Source organism: Triticum aestivum, chromosome 5B (genome assembly GCF_018294505.1).
Source record: "Triticum aestivum cultivar Chinese Spring chromosome 5B, IWGSC CS RefSeq v2.1, whole genome shotgun sequence".
NCBI classification, from domain to species: Eukaryota; Viridiplantae; Streptophyta; class Magnoliopsida; order Poales; family Poaceae; genus Triticum; species Triticum aestivum.
In genome coordinates, this window is record NC_057807.1 from 399,493,727 (window position 1) to 399,512,261 (window position 18,535).

At 41.0% G+C, this 18,535-nt stretch overlaps 2 long non-coding RNA genes across 9 annotated transcripts; one reads left to right on the top strand and one right to left on the bottom strand.

Moving 5' to 3' along the window:
* Positions 1-2,571: 2,571 nt before the first annotated feature.
* LOC123116221 (uncharacterized) lies at positions 2,572-5,140 on the top strand. The gene is made up of 4 exons (XR_006456988.1): positions 2,572-3,071; positions 3,147-3,165; positions 3,284-3,330; positions 4,753-5,140. It is a non-coding gene; the product is annotated as an uncharacterized lncRNA (long non-coding RNA).
* A 2,741-nt stretch (positions 5,141-7,881) lies between these two features.
* LOC123112080 (uncharacterized) lies at positions 7,882-14,649 on the bottom strand. Of its 8 annotated transcripts, none has more exons than XR_006455094.1 (7): positions 14,124-14,648; positions 11,026-13,156; positions 9,655-10,262; positions 9,228-9,537; positions 9,002-9,094; positions 8,634-8,854; positions 7,882-8,532 (listed from the first exon to the last, which is right to left on the bottom strand). It is a non-coding gene; the product is annotated as an uncharacterized lncRNA (long non-coding RNA). The 8 variants fall into 8 exon arrangements; XR_006455091.1 differs by having other exon boundaries at positions 9,002-9,146; XR_006455093.1 differs by lacking the exon at positions 9,002-9,094 and having other exon boundaries at positions 11,026-12,917; positions 13,006-13,156; positions 14,124-14,647.
* Positions 14,650-18,535: the final 3,886 nt, after the last annotated feature.

Below are 18,535 nucleotides of genomic sequence, written 5' to 3' on the forward strand. Positions count from 1 at the left end.
TGTGTCAGTTTCTCCAACTTTAGTTGAACCGAGTGTGGCTACGCCCGGTCCTTGAGAAGGTTAAAACAACATTAACTTGATGAACTATCGTTGTGGTTTTGATGCGTAGGTAAGAACGGTTCTTGCTAAGCCCGTAGCAGCCACGTAAAACTTGTAACAACAAAGTAGAGGACGTCTAACTTGTTTTTGCAGGGCATGTTGTGATGTGATATGGTTAAGACGTGATGCTATATTTTATTGTATGAGATGATCATGTTTTGTAACCGAGTTATCGGCAACTGGCAGGAGCCATATGGTTGTCGCTTTATTGTATGCAATGCGATTGCCCTGTAATTGCTTTACTTTATCACTAAACGATAGCGATAGTCGTAGAAGCAATAGTTGGCGAGACGACAACGATGCTATGATGGAGATCAAGGTGTCGCGCCGATGACGATGGTGATCATGACGGTGCTTCGGAGATGGAGATCACAAGCACAAGATGATGATGGCCATATCATATCACTTATATTTATTGCATGTGATGTTTATCTTTTATGCATCTTATCTTGCTTTGATTGATGTAGCATTATAAGATGATCTCTCACTAAATTTCAAGATAAAAGTGTTCTCCTTGAGTATGCACCGTTGCCAAAGTTCGTCGTGCCCATACACCACGTGATGATCGGGTGTGATAAGCTCTATGTCCATCTACAACGGGTGCAAGCTAGTTTTGCACACGCAGAATACTCAGGTTAAACTTGACGAGCCTAGCATATGCAGATATGGCCTCGGAACACTGAGACCGAAAGGTCGAGCGTGAATCATATAGTAGATATGATCAACATAGTGATGTTCACCATTGATAACTACCATTTCACGTGATGATCGGTTATGGTTTAGTTGATTTGGATCACATGATCACTTAGATGATTAGAGGGATGTCTATGTAAGTGGGAGTTCTTAAGTAATATGATTAATTGAAGTTAAATTTATCATGAACTTAGTACCTGATAGTATTTTGCTTGTCTATGTTTGTTGTAGATAGATGGCCCGTGCTGTTGTTCCGTTGAATTTTAATGCGTTCCTTGAGAAAGCAAAGTTGAAAGATGATGGTAGCAATTACACGGACTGGGTCCGTAACTTGAGGATTATCCTCATTACTGCAGAGAAGAATTACGTTCTGGAAGCATCGCTGGGTGCCAGGCCTGCTGCAGATGCAACTGACGACGTTAAGAACGTCTAGCAGAGCAATGTTGATGACTACTCAATAGTTCAGTGTGACATGCTGTACAGCTTAGCACCGGGACTTCAATGATGTTTTCAACGTCATGGAGCATATGAGATGTTCCAGGAGTTGAAGTTAATATTTCAAGCAAATGCCCGGATTGAGAGATATGAAGTCTCCAATAAGTTCTACAGCTGCAACATGGAGGAGAATAGTTCTGTCAGTGAACATATACTCAAAATGTCTGGGTATTGCAATCAATTGATTCAACTGGGAGTTAATCTTCCGGATGATAGTGTCATTGACAGAATTCTTCAATCACTGCCACCAAGCTACAAGAGCTTAGTGATGAACTATAACATGCATGGGATGAACAAGACAATTTCTGAGCTCTTCGCAATGCTAAAGGCTGTGGAGGTAGAAATCAAGAAGGAGCATCAAGTGTTGATGGTCAATAAGACCACCAGTTTCAAGAAAAAGGGTAAAGGGAAGAAGAAGGGGAACTTCAAGAAGAACGACAAACAAGTTGCTGCTCAATAGAAGAAACCAAAGTCTGGACCTAAGCCTGAAACTGAGTACTTCTACTGCAAGCAGACTGGTCACTAGAAGTGGAACTGCCCCAAGTATTTGGCAGATAAGGATGGCAAGGTGAACAAAGGTATATGTGATATACATGTTATTGAAGTGTACCTTACCAGAGCTCGCAGTAGCACCTGGGTATTTGATACTGGTTCTGTTGCTAATATTTGCAACTGGAAACAGGGACTATGGATTAAGCGAACACTGGCTAAGGACGAGGTGACGATGCGCGTGGGAAATGGTTCCAAAGTCGATGTGACCGCCGTCGACACGCTACCTCTACATCTACCTTCGGGATTAGTTTTAGACCTAAATAATTGTTATTTGGCGCCAGCGTTGAGCATGAACATTATATCTGGATCTTGTTTGATGCGAGACGGTTATTCATTTAAATCTGAGAATAATGGTTGTTCTATTTATATGAGTAATATCTTTTATGGTCATGCACCCTTAAAGAGTGGTTTATTTCTGATGAATCTCGATAGTAGTGATACACATCTTCTATATCTAAATAGGGACACCCCACTAGCTGATTTCTCTAGCTCCTCACGAGGCCACGTCATCAGAATTTTTATAGCCGTTGATGCAATTCAGTTCAGCAGTCTGCAGCCGTATGATCAAGAGTTGATCAAATTTACTAGGACTTGCGAAGTGAAAATAACGATTTGTTGCTTACGTAACTGGGCTATAGGGTTGGACTCTTTGGACACGGTCTAAAGCCCATGGAAAACGAATCAATAGCCCATGTATCCTCCGCACATCACTATTGTCGCCCATTGCGTCTGCATCCATCTTCCCCGTGCACGCCCTATTTTCCCCATCCAGCCGCCGATCCTCGCCCAGTACCACGGCCAGCCGCCGGCACCGCTACTGCTCTCTCCGGCCTGTCCCTCGGCCAGACGCTGTCATGCTGAATGCTAGCTGTCCATTCTCCCGGTCAATCGCCACCATGCCCGACGCTCTCTCGGCGAGCCGCCGCCACCGCGACCGACGTTCCGCCACCTACTACTGCCGCCACGACCGACGATCTCCCCTGCATTAATTCTCTTCCTGCTACCGCTCTATGGCCGCCACTACCCTTCCAGCTCCACAACATATGATATTCCGGCCACAAATGCACATGAAACGGCCTCACTCACCAACTAATTCACCTAACCTCATTACATCACCCTTCATTAACCTGCAAATGCGGAAGAAAGTGGATTTAAGTACCCCTGCTATGTAGTGTCATTGTCATCCATCACACATGACTTCTTGCGTCCCATCGCAAGAGGCCTTCGGCCAGGTAGCTGCATAGTTCCTATTTCCAAATGCCTATGATTTTTCCAATCCTGAAGCTTATGCCTTTTTATCTTTTCAGGTGGCGCTTGAGATCAAAGGTGCTCTGCTCCATGTTATTCTTCAAACATCTCTTACTGTTGGGAATTGTTTCATTACTTCACATGTTTCTTTGCATTTGTTCCAGATTGTGATTTACTCTCACTTTGTCATGTGCAGCAAATTCTCCTCGAGACGCCCTCTGATTCCGCCCCCTTGCACTACAGGTCTGGTTCTTACACCTAGAACTGCATCATCTAATTTTTTTTGCTTGGTTGTGCTATTCTCATCTTGGAAATTGCATATCTTGGCCGATGCAAAGGTTGATGCGATCTGGCTGCTGTACAGAAATATAACGAAATTTTGCTCTTAAATTTTCCATGTTCCAATATACCACAATATTGTGTCCGTTAGTTGATTTTACCTGTATATTTCTATGACATATTATCAATAAATATCTATGGATTTTAAGTTTTGCTATATAATCTTTTTCTCCCATGCAATCTGATTGTTGTATAATGTATATACATCACTAATCTGTTAGTTGAGCCAAGTCACATACCAGAGAAGAATTAAAAGATGCAGTTCGTTCAATCTGCAGACAAGCAACACGAACATTAGAAACTACATCTATAATTGGAAACAAAGAGGAATTATATGTTCTTATCAATATATCATCAAGTATAACTACATGCAACAAATAGACATGTGACTCTGCTAGCTTGAAAGACTGTATGTATATCTTGGGAATAATACACTTGACAGGTCTACATGTGTTCTTGCTTCAAGCTTTGTCTCTAACATTATGAATTATCTATACGGTGTATAGTTTACCGTAAATGTTAGATAAGTGAACTGATAAAAAAATATAAGAGATGTGTAAAAGAGGAAAAATATATACAACCACAGATTTAGCAAGAGAAAACTTGGGCTTAACTCGCTTTGCTTATTGAACTTATTACATTTTGCAAGACGTATACAGTCACCTTTAGATGGGTACCAGTATAATAAAATTAGTCTAAAGCTTATACATGTGTTAGGCTGCCTGGTGCACAGTTGGATAGGATGGGAAAAGAAAATAATTATTCAACATAATCAGTCCCCTTAATTTGGTTTCCATCAAGAAATGTAGACTCGGATGTATTCAAACTTCCTTTACTTCCTATTTTGTCCGTTGTTTGCTTTACTGAAAACATAGATTTGGAGCAACACAACGAGATTATAATTTTGGTACTGCCATATATTTGAAAATCTTTCTTAATTATTCTGGCATTATCACCATTTTCTGTTTAGTCGATGTATTAAATGTTCCTCCCTCATATAGAAAATTATGGATGTATACCATCTATTTAATTTGTACTGCTAGCAGCAAACTAAGTGTGCAGTTTAATTAGCATAGTTTGGTAACCAGCAAGAGTGAATTTTATTTAGCCTCATTTGGTAATCAGCAAAACAACTTACTACTACAACACACACATCTATATAACATAATCCTGTCGTATTTTCAGCTTACCTTATCTTTTCAATCACGGGTCAACAATAGGTACAAATGGACAACCAAAGTAGCAGGCACTCCTACTGAAATTGGTATACCCTATATTTTATTTCATTTCTTACCTTGATTGAGAACATACATCTATTTTCTCCAGGATGTCACCTAATTCCGCAAACAATAATCTGCCATGTTCTACCATCATTTCAATAAGAGAAGCTCAAAAGAAATACACAGATGCAATTGCAAAGAGGAAGAGCACAAAAGACCTGGAGTTTATAACTGTCTGGTGACCATCTATTTTCATATGTTGGACACATTGTTGAGTATGAAGAATGAGATACCATATGTCCAGGTCGTAGTAATTGCTCAAGGCACACCTACAAACAACATCAAAGATATCCTGCAACAGTATATTTGATGCTACAAAGTGCTATAGCTTTATCATATACAATATATATTGTTCATGCTATAAACTGCTAGGTTTAATCATGCGGTGCATATAAATCTATCACAATTGAAATTATATTCTTCTTTGAGATGCTGATATTACTCTGAAAATCCACATGAAAAATTCCGCAGCAACGCGCGGGGAATCACCTAGTATTCATAATGTTGAAGCCAAAAGATGCAGAGTTGATAATGATAGTGCAACTTATTTCTGGCACTGCCGTTTGGGTCATATTGATATAAAGCGCATGAAGAAACTCCATACTGATGGACTTTTGGAACCACTTGATTATGAATCACTTGGTACTTGCGAACCATGCCTCATGGGCAAGATGACTAAAACGCCGTTCTCCGGAACTATGGAGCGAGCAACTGATTTGTTGGAGATCATACATACTAATGTATCTGGTCCAATGAATGTTGAGGGTCGCGGCGGGTATCGTTATTTTCTCACCTTCACAGATGATTTGAGCAGATATGAGTATATCTACTTAATAAAACATAAGTCTGAAACATTTGAAAAGTTCAAAGAATTTCAGAGTGAAGTTGAAAATCATCATAACAAGAAAATAAAGTTTCTACAATCTGATCGTGGAGGAGAATATTTGAGTTACGAGTTTGGTCTACATTTGAAACAATGCGGAATAGTTTCGCAACTCATGCCACTCGGAACACCACACCGTAATGGTGTGTCCGAACGTCATAATCATACTTTAATAGATATGGTGCGATCTATGATGTCTCTTACTAATTTATCGCTATCATTCTGGGGTTATGCTTTAGAGACGGTTGCATTCACGTTAAATAGGGCACCATCAAAATTCGTTGAGACGACGCCTTATGAACTGTGGTTTGGCAAGAAACCAAAGTTGTCGTTTCTTAAAGTTTGGGGCTGCGATGCTTATGTGAAAAAGCTTCAACCTGATAAGCTCGAACCCAAATCGGAGAAATGTGTCTTCATAGGATACCCAAAGGAAACTGTTGGGTACACCTTCTATCACAGATCCGAAGACAAGACGTTCGTTGCCAAGAATGGATCCTTTCTAGAGAAGGAGTTTCTCTCGAAAGTAGTGAGTGGGAGGAAAGTAAAACTTGATGAGGTAACTGTACCTGCTCCTTTATTGGAAAATAGTTCATCGTAGAAACCGGTTCCTGTGATGACTACACCAATTAGTGAGGAAGCTAATGATTTGATCATGAAACTTCAGATCAATTTACTACCGAACCTCGTAGGTCAACCAGAGTAAGATCCGCACCAGAGTGGTACGGTAATCTTATTCTGAAGGTCATGTTACTTGACCATGGCGAACCTACGAACTATGAGGAAGCGATGATGAGCCCAGATTCCGCAAAATGGCTTGAGGCCATGAAATCTGAGATGGAATCCATGTATGAGAACAAAGTGTGAACTTTGGTTGACTTGCCCGATGATCGGCAAGCCATCGAGAATAAATGGATCTTCAAGAAGAAGACTGACGCTGATGGTAATGTTACTGTCTACAAAGCTCGACTTGTTGCGAAAGGTTTTCGACAAGTTCAAGGGGTTGACTACGATGAGACTTTCTCACCCGTAGCGACGCTTAAGTCTGTCCGAATCATGTTAGCATTTGCCGCATTTTATGATTATGAAATTTGGCAAATGGATGTCAAAACTGCATTCCTGAATGGATTTCTGGAAGAAGAGTTGTATATCATGCAACCAGAAGGTTTTGTCGATCCAAAGGGTGCTAACAAAGTGTACAAGCTCCAGCGATCCATTTATGGACGGGTGCAAGCCTCTCGGAGTTGGAATAAACGCTTTGACAGTGTGATCAAAGCATATGGTTTTATACAGACTTTTGGAGAAGTCTGTATTTACAAGAAAGTGAGTGGGAGCTCTGTAGCATTTCTAATACTAGATGACCAGTTGTGCCCATGGCGCAAAAAGCGAGAGTGAGCCAAGTCTTATAGCATATATGGTAGCTTCATAGCTTAAAAGAAAGTATTGAGATCACTTATAATCCATTACATATAAGATTGATTCAGAACCAACTTAGCAAAAATCGAGTTGCGCCCATGCATATAAGATTGATTCAGAACCAACTTAGCAAATACTTATAATCCATTACATGGTAGCTTCATAGATTAAAAGAAAGTATTGAGATCACTTGATTATATCATACATTAGCTTTATAAAGAGATCTATATTAGTAGAGATGCATTTCATGAGTCTTGTATTTGCCGCCAGTAGGTATATGTCCCAGTAATACTTGCTTATTTTTTGTAGAATTTATTCTGATTGCAAAGTCGTATCGTGAAGCTGTTTTGCAACATAGCTCACTTGCGCGAGAGTATATTCAGATCATTATCTTTAGGTGTTTATGCTGGAGTGAAACTAACTATGCGCTAGAAATGAAAATGCATAACCTAGTTTAGTAAGTTCGGAAGGCGGTCTGTGAGTGTGCTCGTGAGAATCTCTATTCCTCCTGCTTGTCTCCTTCCTCATCCTCCTTGCCTCTACCCACTCATACATACGGATAAAAGGATGGTGTTTGTAGGCTGTTACTATCCTCTACATATTGGCCAGCACGATACTCTGTGAGACATCAACACAGCTCAGCGTTGAGATGCTTCCTCATAGGTAGAACAATGCAACAACGCCAGACCCCTTGCTAACACCATTTTGATCACACATTACCTATTAAATAAATTTGGTCAGCTATGATCATACATGTATTTGCAACATGTATGAAGCATAACAAACATGACTGACATGAAGAAACAACCAACCACGGTAAATTGTGAACAGTTCTGAAGTATTAACATTAATGCAGATAATGAGAGTACATCAACATAATACCATGCCAATGAACTGGGCATAATTTCAGTTCCTAGTAGGAAACCACAATGTGGCTAATCCAGAATTACTTCTACATGTACCAACAATAGTAAATTAATCGTGTCCAGCATCAAACTGATCTACATATTTTCACAAAAGCACAATTAGGGATTACAGATGATTTTATCAGCTTATTAATAAGATGGGCGCATGCATCATTCTGATGCAGAGGCCGGGGAATAACCTCCTTTTCGAAAAAAAAAACAGAGGATTTTACCCTTGAAGCGGACCTGTTCTTTTGCTCCCTTTCTGCTTCTTAGGGATTACACGGAGCATCTCTTTAGCTTTCTTCTGCTCGCCTTGTAGGGCATCACTGGTGTACTTTCCCGGCCACTCCTTCTCTAGCACAATTCACTTCAGTCTAGTTCTCATCAGTGAGCGACACATGTGAGACAAAGTCTATCATCGTTTTCAGTGATTGTTCCAACAGAAACCTGTGTGCACAATTATACATAACAGACAATGTCGCCACAGTATTACATGGCAAAGGGATTGAACCTGATAATAACTGGTGATCCACCAACTTGCAAGCATCAAAGTCCGGCTTCAGCTGCAGCCTCTGTACACTTTGCCTGAAGTTATCTTGCATACTCACTTCGTGAAACAAGCCTAAAATGGTCGCCAGAAGATAATAATTGTGAGCATGTGTATCTTTTTCTGTCGCAAGCTTGAAGCTTATTACGTGCCCAAGAACATAGAACAACACGTACTTTCAAACTGCATTCAGAATTGGTGTAGCCTGATAGTCTTTTAGATCTCTGAACATAGTTAACATATATTGAAAAACCGTGGAACTTTAAACAGTCAGATCAAGTAACTGACTTCTCCTAATTCCATAGCGAGTGGAAATCATATGAGCAGCTGCACCTTGATGACATATGGCTAAGAATAAAATAATTCTGAAGCTGCAAATATCCACACAATCAGGAGCCTGCAAGAATAGGTTTCACTCGATTACTTAAAAAACCTTGGAATTCCTAGTATAAGTTATGTTCAAATGTAAAGATATTTAAATACGGTATAGGGAATGAATTTTTTCATAAATGAGAAGTGCTAGGAAAAGGAGACAGAGATATACATATTTCCAGACCACAAGGTGCATCGGTTCATATAGTTCTCAATATTTACACCAGTAGTGCAAAATCAGTGGCATAGCAGGCTTCTTCTGGTACTGAATTCAGTGAGTGTTGAGGTGAGAGGAAATCCACTTGCCATATCTATTTCTGTAAGCCAGCATCAACTTCCCATGTATATTCATATTGGACCAAAAAATCAACAAATTTTAGGACGCAGGGGATTCTCACCATGTGTGCTCGCTTGCCTTCATGTGGCAGCTGCACGCGTGGGATGGAGGCAGCTGCGCAAGGCCGCCACGTGCGAAGAAGAGGGGCGCTGCTGCTCCCCTTCTCCGGATCGAGGCCGCGGCTGCTGCTCCCCTCCAGATCTCACTAATGGCTGCCGCCACGTGGAAGATTTTGGTTCTGCTTGGGTTGCCGTCATGGAAGGAGATCCGCTTGGTTCCTCTTGTCTGCCTCCCGAGCTATATGCAATGAACATCCGACGGGGTTCTTAGGCTCACCGCTTGTTGGGCAGCCATAGCTATACGTAACAGAACTACATTTTTATAACAGACTATGCATAAGAACCACAAACAATTAGAATTTAGAAACAACTTCCAGAAAAGATCGCAGCCATAAACATCTATCATGAATGCACACGCAGATCACTTACGTATTCATGGAACATGTCACAGTTATAAGCATCTAATCAAGGTAGTATGGTACTACTAAACCATCTGTACCACAGAGCACTTAGCGTCATACATTCCATGTTGTTAACTTCCTCGATACTTCAGATTTAGAAATGCTTTAGCATCATCAGGGCGTCTTCATTTAACATTTTTGAGGACTAAATGTATTTCTGTGCAGACCTAGTTTACAAAATCAAAATACAAATTTAGCATAACAGCAAAAGAAAGCAAACAAGTATCAATACTCGATAGGAAAAAAATGGCAGCATCGAAGATCCAAAAGCAAGTGGGTACCAACCATTAGCACAGGCAGCAGCAGTTTTATATTTGTTCTCATAATTAATCATCACTAAGAAGCAATACAGTAGGATATCATGAGTGCAGCAATCATATGTACGTAGTTGTTCTTATAAGTGAATTTTGTGATTGAATATTGAATGGACTCCAAAAGTTATGAATCTAGTAATGGAATTATCTTCCAATAGGTCCAGTGCACACTCCAAATATCCAAATTCTTTCTCCATATCGCAACCATCTACGAAGAAACACACTTCTCAGTTTTTACTGATGAGCAACCCGGCTAAAGCTCCTACAAATTAAAATAAAATATTCAGAAGGGGAAAAGAATGCCAATAACTTTCAGATGTTGGCATAGGCATAGCTGGACCAACTAAGATGCAAGATTTGCTGATATAAATCCATTCATAAAATCATAATGTTGCTCTGCAATCTTTTCAGTTGTTGTGGTGTAATCTTCAAGAGCAAGCTTGCTAGCTGAGTTCATTTCAGAAAGCAAAATTAACCCTCTTCCTTTTGGTAAACCATTCAATACCACAACACAAAAGTACTAACACTATTTTGATACATGAAAGTTTTTTAAGCCAATCAATTAAATTAATCTCCAGTAGTACTAACTGGCGCCAATAAATTAACCACCACCATTTTTTTGCTCTGCAATCTTTTCAGTTGTTGTGGTGTAATCTTCAAGAGCAAGGTTGCTAGCTGAGTTCATTTCAGCAAGCAAAATTAACCCTCTTCCTTTTGGTAAACCATTCAATACCACAACACAAAAGTACTAACACTGTTTTGATACATGAAAGTTTTTTAAGCCAATCAATTAAATTAATCTCCAGTAATACTAACTGGCGCCAATAAATTAACTACCACCATTTTTTCCTGCCCAAGATACCTCGAACATTTAACACAAGCATCAAATTCGCACCCAGATAACCCAAAAAGAAACGGTCACCCTAATTAACCTAATTAACCAAATCAAACAGGTTTACCCCTAAGAATCAGAGCAAAAATGGAGGTAAGGAAGAACAAGGAGAGGCATGGCAGGAGGCACGTACCTGGCAGAGAGGCAATGGATGAAGATGCGGGCGCTCTCGGCGAAGGCGGCCATGGTGTTCATGGAAAATTAGAAGGAAGAGAGAGGCCTGACTGCTTCGAATCATAAATGGGTTCATGGAAACATGAGCAGAATAGTAGCCAAAAACTATCACATGATATGCAGGCAACCAACAAGTTTTCTCGCTTACACGGGTGCTGCTCCCTACCATATACATACTCATAAAGTGATAAAACCGGAGCATATTACAAACCCGTAGTTCTAATAAAGCGGCCAAGAAAGTTCATAAATTCCTGTGGTTTACCTAGGACAAACATATGATTTGAAAACAACACCATGTGGTTTACCTAGGATATATAGTGTAGGTGTTAAAATCCTGATAATCATTGAACAGCGCAACAAGGCAACAAGTGCCATAACTATATTCATTGGCTGCAAGTAAAACTGAAAGCCATGGATATCCATCGAAGGACCTTATTTTCATTAAATACAAGGCGATATGCAGACATCAACCAACATTTAACATCTCCTCTGAACAGGACCAAAAAGAGGCAAAAAAGAAAAAAACAAGGCGAGCTGAGCATTTGTTCTAACCAGCATAAGTTATATATTTTTTTTGTTCTGCTCGTAGGTCTACCATATGGCAAGATTCAAATAGCTTAATCTTGTATTTGACACTACAACTGATGACCTGTTGCCACACTCAAAATCTGAACAGAGGATGTGGTTGGCGAGCGCACCATAGATAGATGGATGGATGGACAACTCGAATGTTGGCGATAGCAGATGATTTGTGACCTAGGAACTAAGAAATCAAATATGACGATCTCACCTTGGGTCTTTGAACTACCACGACGATACTGAATCACAAAACTGCATTACAAATACACTAATCGAATCCTTCATACGAAACACTGGATCAATTTATAACTTTGTTATTGCATAGTTATATATTTAAATTTTTAACACACTATGAGAGTCTTGGCAAAACATTAAATAGTATATATTGAAATTATACAATTTTTTTATTCAGTTTAAGTAAAAGCTAAATGACGAGGCCATAGATGAAACAACTAATATTTATTCCTGTTGTCTTTAACTTAGATTGTTGCTAAGGCACATGAATTGAATATAAAGAGAAAATGAGCATGCAGGAAATAGTATACGACACTTTAGGGGCTCAGGCCAACGCTATATCTACAGACTATTTACAAAGGAAAAAGAAACTGATTGTGTCTTGAATAAAGCATAAGTATCCATAGATGTACTAACAAAGCACAGTCACTTTGTGGCATCAGAACCAATAGAGTGCAATGAACATATCAAAGTCAAAGATGCCAACATAAACGTAGGAAAACATGAAGTAATGATCTTGGATTAAATTTCATCCTAAAACCTGAACACGCACACTGAATGTACCAAGTTGACAATACGTGACCAACTACCCATTTCAATAGGTAAAAAACAAATTAGGTGAATGCTCACATTTATCTTACTACTTAATATTTCATCCTGTCAATTAATAAAATCAAGCATCGTCACTTTTATTGCCTCTTGCAGCAGGTTCATTCCATCAATGTTAGACACTGTATTTGTATCTTATTTACTTATTAAGAAACAATTCTCTTATCAAATTCTACAATTCTTTTGGTGATGTGAATTTCAGGCCCACACTGACTGTAACTATAACAGAATACAATTTGCTTTTAGAGAAGAAGCATACAGAAACAATCATAGTTCAACAAAATGAAAATAGGCCATTAGCGCTTGTAACAGAACAAAAACCTGTCGAAGATACTGAAGATCTGCATACTCTCCTTCAGCCGTTCTAATAGCAGAGTCTTCTCCAGGTTCACATATTCAGTCGAAGAAACTACCATCAGTATATACATGCTACAGAAGATTGAGTGATCACTATTTCTAATTTCTTCCCAGCAGGAAATGAAGAGAGAACAAATCACACAAATTCCCTCTTCTATACCTTGCACTGTCGGCTGCTTCCTTAGCGTGAATCACCTTGGCCAGCTCATGGAGAGTCATCTCAGTTCACATGAATTTGTCGAATATGAGATGAGCAAGGAAGAACTTACCTCCCCGAGTAGCAATACAGACGAACAGATGACTGATTAACCCTGCAAAAAACAACGGGAGGAGGAGTGAGCAAAATAGCAAAACCAAGGACGACAGAAGGCAAAAATAAATCAAAGGAGCACAAAAAATTGCAAGCGATGTTTTGAAAAGTCAACAGTGCATGCTTTTGAATAACCCAAAACATAGGTAATACATCAGTCATTTCAGGAAGACCTTGGATATATAGAGCCTACCATACTTCTAATTGTACTGCACACCAACTATGACCAAATCCTGCAAGTTGCAGGTGGTTCATCACCAAATGCAAACATGAGAAAGGTGGACACCACATAAACTGAATTTATATAAGTGGAAAAATAGTATAATGCAAGAATATAATAAGGACAGCAGATCAAACAAACTAAAAGCTCCGATAACACTATAGATGAACCATCGCAAGCATGAATTGGTCTAGTCTTCAGTCCAATGAATCAAAGAATAAATGGCTATCACTACGTAAAGAGTAGGCAAATACTAATGAAAATTATAATACAGAGGCAGACTAAGGCATAGCCTAGTGGTGGGAAGGGGCTGATGCCTTCCCACCCACCCAGGTTCAAGGCATGGTACTTGCAATTTGGGTTTGTTGCACCAATTATAATGTAAGGGGTTCCCTTACAGTCTTTCTGTCAAAAATAAATAAATATATAATACAGAGTTAAAAAAATAGAGATGGTGTCTCATGTCCTGTCACTCAGCGCCATATGATGCTACCGTCTGCTTTACAGATCATCGAATTTGTAGATGGCATAAATATTTGTGAAACTAATTTAGGATACTTAGCAGGCCTCTACAAACTGGAATCGAAGACACACTATTATTCCAGAAGAAAATAAGCAAGAGTCTCCTAAAGTTCTTCCTTATCCTATACAATAACTTTGTAATGAAAAATAAAATATATTAAAAAACACATCAAGTGGTCATGCAAGAGCACAACTATGCCATTTTGAATCAATGTAACAGATCTACCTTTTGAGAATGACCATAATTCACGATACTCAAAAGCATTGTCTTGCAAAGATCACCCACAGTCATCATGCAATGCATGGTGCTACTCTCTGAAACCTGCATGTGAACCAGCATCAGAAGCGCAGCGTCGTCCCCCTTCCCTGCTGGAGTTGCGCCGCCGCTGATAAGGAGGATGTGGAGGTGGCGAGAAGCGCGACGTCGTCCCCCTTCTGCATCCTCTGGTGGCCCCTGGCCCATCACCAGCCTTGCTACTCCTTCCTCCACCTCCGTCCCCTGACTGGTCACCAGCATCGCTGCTCCTTCCCCCCACCTCCGTTCCTCACCTCAACTGCGCAGATCCGGATGCATATCATCCTCTGCGACCTGGAGCGACTCACAACGAGGAGAGCGGTAGAGGATGATGTCGGTGGGATGGGGAAGAAGAGGGGCTCGCGACAGGGGCGGGGATGGAGGAAAGGGCGGCGACGCGACGGGAATCACGGGAGTGGAGAGGAGGGTCGCTGTGATGTGGGGCTCGAGGACGGGAGGCGATTGGGGCTTGTGGACGAGAGGGGATTGGGCTAGGTTTTTACTGCGTCCTGATTGTGCATCACGCAGCCCGCAAAAAACCCACTGGCTGACCTTTGGGACCCATAGACAAACAAGCCCACTAGTCATGCAGCGTCAGCCAACGTCATGTGTGTAAAACGGATGAACGGTTGACCAGTTGACAGCAAGGTAAAAACGACTACAGTAAAACGATCGAGCGGCAGAAATCACTTGCGAGCGCAAGCCCCCCAGGATAGCGGGTAGCGTAGCAAGGTTTATAGGTTAAATTATATGTGGACGATATATTATTGATTAAAAATGATATAGAATTTCTGGAGAGCATAAAAGGATACTTGAATAAAAGTTTTTCAATGAAAGACCTCAGTGAAGCTGCTTATATATTGGGCATCAAGATCTATAGAGATAGATCAAGACGCTTAATTGGACTTCCACAAAGTACATACCTTGATAAAGTTTTGAAAAAGTTCAAAATGGATCAAGCAAAGAAAGGGTTCTTGCCTGTAATACAAGGTGTGAAATTGAGTCAGACTCAATGTCCGACCACTGCAGAAGATAGAGAGAAAATGAAAGAAGTTCCCTATGCTTCAGCTATAGGCTCTATCATGTATGCAATGCTGTGTACCAGACTTGATGTGTGCCTTGCTATTAGTTTAGCAGGGAGGTACCAAAGTAATCCAGGAGTGGATCACTGGACAACGGTCAAGAACATCCTGAAATACCTGAAAAGGACTAAGGATATGTTTCTCGTTTATGGAGGTGACAAAGAGCTAGTCGTAAATGGTTACGTTGATGCAAGCTTTGACACTGATCCGAACGATTCTAAATCACAAATCGGATATGTGTTTATATTGAACGGTGGAGCTGTCAGTTGGTGCAGTTCTAAAAAAAGCGTCGTTGCGGGATCTACATATGAAGCGGAGTACATAACTGCTTCGAAAGCAACAAATGAAGGAGTCTGGATGAAGGAGTTCATATCTGATCTAGGTGTCATACCTAGTGCATCGGGTCTAATGAAAATCTATTGTGACAGTACTGGTGCAATTGCCTTGGCAAAGGAATCCAGATTTCACAAGAGAACCAAGCACATCAAGAGACGCTTCAATTCCATCCGGGACCAAGTCCAGGTGGGAAACATAGAGATTTGCAAGATACATACGGATCTGAATGTTGCAGACCCATTGACTAAGTCTCTTCCACGAGCAAAACATGATCAACACCAAGGCTCCATGGGTGTTAGAATCATTACTGTGCAATCTAGATTAATGACTCTAGTGCAAGTGGGAGACTGAAGGAAATATGCCCTAGAGGCAATAATAAAGTTATTATTTATTTCCTCATATCATGATAAATGTTTATTATTCATGCTAGAATTGTATTACCCGGAAACATAATACATGTGTGAATACATAGACAAACAGAGTTTCACTAGTATGCCTCTACTTGACTAGCTCGTGAATCAAAGATGGTTAAGTTTCTTAACCATAGACATGCGTTGTCATTTGATCTACGGGATCACATCATTAGGAGAATGATGTGATTGACTTGACCCATTCCGTTAGCTTAGCACTTGATCGTTTAGTATGTTGCTATTGCTTTCTTCATGACTTATACATGTTCCTATGACTATGAGATTATGTAACTCCCGTTTACCGGAGGAACACTTTGTGTGCTACCAAACATCTCAATGTAACTGGGTGATTATAAAGGTGCTCTACAGGTGTCTCCAAAGGTACTTGTTGAGTTGACGTATTTCAAGATTAGGATTTGTCACTCTGATTGACGGAGAGGTATCTCTGGGCCCTCTCGGTAATGCACATCACTATAAGCCTTGCAAGAAATGTAGCTAATGAGTTAGTTACGGGATGATGCATTATGTAACGAGTAAAGAGACTTGCCGGTAACGAGATTGAACTAGGTATTGAGATACCGACGATCGAATCTCGGGCAAGTAACATACCGATGACAAAGGGAACAACGTATGTTGTTATGCGGTTTGACCGATAAAGATCTTCGTAGAATATGTAGGAGCCAATATGAGCATCCAGGTTCCCTTGGTTATTGACCGGAGACATGTCTCGGTCATTTCTACATAGTTCTCGAACCCGTAGGGTCCACACGCTTAAAGTTAGATGACGGTTATATTATGAGTTTATGTGTTTTGATGTACCAAAGGTAGTTTGGAGTCCCGGATGTGATCACGGACATGACAAGGAGTCTCGAAATGGTCGAGACATGAAGATTGATATATTGGACGGCTATATTCGGACACCGAAATGGTTCCCGGGGTTATCGGATATATACTGGAGTACCGGGGGTTACCGGAACCCCCTCCCCCCCCCCCGCCGGAGGTTAATGGGCCTCATGGTCCCAAGTGGTGGAAGAGGAGAGGCGACCAAGGGGCAGCCGCGCGCCCCTCCCTCCCAAGTCCGAATTGGACAAGGAGGGGGGGCGGCGCCCCCCTTTCCTTCCCCCCTCTCTCTCCTTCCCTCTCCTCTCCTACTCCAACAAGGAAGGGGGGAGTCCTACTCCCGGTGGGAGTAGGACTCCTCATGGGGCGCGCCAAGGGTGTCCGGCCCCCTCCCCCTCCTCCACTCCTTTATATACAGGGAGGGAGGAACCCCCTAGAGACACAACAAATGATCCTTGAGATCTTTTAGCCATGTGCGGTGCCCCCCTCCACCATAATCCACCTCGATAATATCATAGTGGTGCTTAGGCGAAGTCCTGCGTTGGTAGAACACCATCATCGTCACCATGCCGTCGTGCTAACAGAACTCTCCCTCAAAGCTCGGCTGGATCGGAGTTCGAGGGATGTCATCGAGCTGAACATGTGCTGAACTCGGAGGTGTCGTGCGTTCGGTACTTGATCGGTCGGATCGTGAATACATACGACTACATCAACCCCGTTGTGCTAACACTTTCGCTTTCGGTCTATGAGGGTACGTGGACACACTCTCCCCTCTCGTTGCTATGTATCACCATGATCTTGCGTGTGTGTAGGATTTTTTTGAAATTACTACGTTCCCCAACATCAATAATCTAGATTACGTTGTAATGAATCTAACGCCCATGGAGTCTTGGTGTTGATCATGTTTTGCTCGTGAAAGAGGCTTAGTCAACGGGTCTACAACATTCATATTTGTATGTATTTTGCAAATCTCTATGTCTCCCTCTTTGACCTAATCTCGGATGGAGTTGAAGCGTCTCTTGAAGCGTCCAATATTGTCACAATTTTTTTTCATTGGACCCGTTGCACTAGGTATTACACCTAGATCGGATATGAACTCTTTCATCGAGACTCCTTCATTTGCTGCTTCCAAAGTAGCTATGTACTCCGCTTTCCACGTAGATCCCGCCATGATGCTCTGCTTGGAACTGCACCAAGCGACAGCTCCACCATTCAATAAAAATACGTATCCGGATTGTGACTTAGAGTCATCCAGATCAGTGTCAAAGCTAGTGTCAACGTAACCACTTACGACAAGCTCTTTGTCACCTCCATAAACAAGAAACATATCCCTAGTCCTTTTTAGGTACTTCGGGATGTTCTTGACTGCTTTCCAATGATCCACTCCTGGATTACTTTGGTACCTCCATGCTAAACTTATAGCAAGGCACACATCAGGTCTGGTACACAGCATAGCATACATGATAGAACCTATGGCCTAGGCATAGGGAATGACTTTCATTTTCTCTCTATCTTCTGAAGTGGTCGGGCAGTGAGTCTGACTCAACTTCACACCTTTTAACATAGGAAATAACCCTTTCTTTAACTGATCAATTTTGAACTTCTTCAAAACTTTATCAAGGTATGTGCTTTGTGAAAGTCCTATCAAGCGTCTTGATCTATCTTATAGATCTTG